Here is a 3181-nt window from a genome sequence, read left to right as displayed (position 1 = left end):
ATTTTTCAAATGTCTATTTCCTATTCTTCTAGCACAATTTGTAAAAAAGGACTATCTTTTTTCTAACTGAGTTACCTTAGCACCTTTGTCAAAATCAATTAAAAAACCACGATAATAAAGCTCAGAACAGAACTAAATGAAATAAAGACTAAAAAAAAAACTAAACAACGGATCAACAAAATAAAAAATTGGTTTTTTTTGAAAAGATAAAATTGATAAACCACTAGCTATACTAACCAAGAAAAAAAGAAAAAAGATCAAAATAAACAAAATCAGAAATGAAAAAGGAGGCATTAAAACTGACACCACAGAAGCAGACAAAAACATACTCCGGGGAAAAGAGTCCTTATTCAATAGATGGTGCTGGGAAAACTGGATAGCCATATGTAGGAGACTGAAACACGATCCTCACCTCTCACCTCTCACAAAAATCAACTCACAGTGGATAACAGACTTAAACCTAAGGCACGAAACTATAAGAATTCTAGAAGAAAACGTTGGAAAAGCTCTTACAGACATTGGCCTAAGCAAAGAATTTGAGGCAGCCTGCTGTAGGGGCAGAGCCCCCACAAAGAGACTCTATTAAGGCAATGCTGAGTAAAAACGTGGGGACTCTCCCCCACAGAGAGTCTCCACTGGAACAATGTCTAGTGGAGCTCTGGGAACAGGGCCACCACCTTCCAGATTCCAGAATTACAGAGGCACTGGAGCTTGCAATCTCAGCCTGGAAAAGCAGCAAGAATTGGACTCCAGCCCATGGCAGCAGCCATGTGGGCTTTGCCCATCAAAGCCAAGGAAACAGGACTACCTAAGGCTTTGGGCGGGGGGGATCCACCCCTTCCACAGTGTTCCCAGAATGCCAAACATGGGACCCAAATAGATTATTTTGGAGCTTTAAGATTTAATGTCTGCCCTGTTGGGTTCTGGACTTGCATGAGGCCTATTACCCCTTTATTTTGGCCAATTTCTCTTTTTTAGAATGGGAAGGTTTACATAATACCTGTGCCACCAACGTATCTTGGAAGTAAATAACTTTTTTTTTTAATTTTGTAGTCTCATAGCTGGAAGGAACTTATTTTGAATCTCAGATGAAACTCTGGACTTTGAACTTTTGAGTTGAGGCTAGCGTAAGTTAAGACTCTTGGAGACTATTGAGAAGGGATGATTGTATTTTGCAATGTGAGAAGGACATGAGCTTTGGGGACCAGGGGCAGAATATTGCACTTTTTATATTTGATCCTCCAAACCTCATGATGAAATTTTATGCCTATTGTTGGAGGTGGGGCTTAAAGGGAGGTGTTTGGGGTCATGAAAGTCCCTCTTGAATAGCCTGGTGCTGTCCTCATGGTAGTAAGTAAGTTTTCATTCTATTAGTTCCCACAAGAGCTAATGGTTGTGAAATAGTCTGGTACCTCCCTGCCCATCTCTATCAATTCCTCTTTCTCACCATGTGATCTCTCACACATCTTCTCCCATTTGCTTTCTACCATGTATGGAAGCAGTCTGAGGCCCTCACAAGCAGCTAATGTTGGTGTGATGCTTCTTGTACAGCCTGCAGAACCACGAGCCAAATAAACTTTGATTCTTTATAGCCTCAATTATTTCTTTATAGCAACACAAAAACAGACTAAGGTAGAATTTTAAATTGTAAATTTTTCTCTAAGCACTGCTTTATCTGGATCCCCCCAATTTGATATATTGTATTTCAATTTTTATTTAATTAAAAATATTTTCTAATTTCCCTTGTAATTTTTCTTAGACCCTTGTTTTATGTGTTAAGTTCCCATTATTTTGAAATTTTCTAGACTTTTTTTTGTTTTAATTCCTATTTATTTTCTTTGCAGTTGGAAAATATGCTCTGTATGATTTTAATACTTTTAAATTTGAAAGATGTTTTATGGCCCAGAATATCAACTGTCTTGGTAAATGTCGTGCATATACTTAAAAAGAATTTGTATTCTGTTGTTTTTTGGAAATGTGTACTATAAATGTAAAATGAGTCATTTTTTTGATAGTGATATTCAAGTCTATAATCTTACTAATTTTTTGTCCATTTGTTCTATTAAGTACTAAGAAAAGGATGTTAAAATTCCTAACCATGACAATAGATTTGCTATTTTTCCTTCCAAGTATGTATGTTTCTTCAGTTTTTGCTTCATCTATGTTGAAACTCTGTTATTAGGTGCATATGCATTTAGAATTTATTTTTTGTCTTTTTGACAACTTGATCCCTTTATTATTTTGAAATATCCCTCTTTTATCACCAGTAATCTTCCTTATTACCCTCTGAATTCTTTTTTGTATATTAGTACGGTAACTTCAGATTTTTTTAAAATTTGCATCTTCATGGTATGTCTTTTCTCATCCTTTTACTTTTAGCTTGTTGCTATATTTATATTTGTGATGGTTAATTTTACCAGCTTGACTTGGCAACGGGTACCCATATGTTTGGTTAAACATGGATCTGCGTGGGTTTATAAAAATATTTCTGGATGAAATTAATATTTGATTGCCGTCTCCAATGTGGGTGGGCCTCATCCAATCCATTGGTGTCCTGAATAGAACAAAAAAGGAGGAGTAAGGGGGAATTTCTATGCCGATTGTTTTCAAGCTGGGACATTGGTCTTCTTTGACACTTGGATTGCAACTTCCAATCCAATCGGTTCCCCTGGATCTCCAGCTTACAGATGGCACTGTGGCACTCCTTAGCCTTCAAAATCATGTGAGGAATTTTCTTACAATAAATCTCTATCTCTATGCCTACATTTACATTTGTCATTCTTTAACTGGTTTTATTTCTCTGGAGAACCTGGGCAATACAATATTTAAAGTCAGTTTTCTATAGAAAGAATACAATTAGGTCTTGCTTTTTAAATCCAATATGAATATCTCTGGTTTTTAGAATTGTATTTGTTTGCTGGCATAAATTCTCTGTTTTCTTGTTTGAAAAAATATTTTAGCTAGGTAACAATGTTGACAGTTTTCTCTGTATATTTCTTCCTTACTTCCAGACTTAAAAGATTTTACCTTATTATCTTCTAGGTTGCATATTTTCTGACAAAATGTCTATTGTAATTCTTATATTTGTTTCTGAATATAAAAATAGTTTTTTTCTAGAAACTTTTAAGACTTATATTACTGTTATACTCACTGTTCAGTAATTCAATTGTGATTTACCTTG

Source organism: Propithecus coquereli, unplaced genomic scaffold, assembly GCF_000956105.1.
Source record: "Propithecus coquereli isolate 6110/MARCELLA unplaced genomic scaffold, Pcoq_1.0 Scaffold15, whole genome shotgun sequence".
Classification (NCBI taxonomy): Eukaryota; Metazoa; Chordata; class Mammalia; order Primates; family Indriidae; genus Propithecus; species Propithecus coquereli.
The sequence above is the reverse complement of the archived record's forward strand: the minus strand, read 5'-3'. Positions refer to the sequence as shown.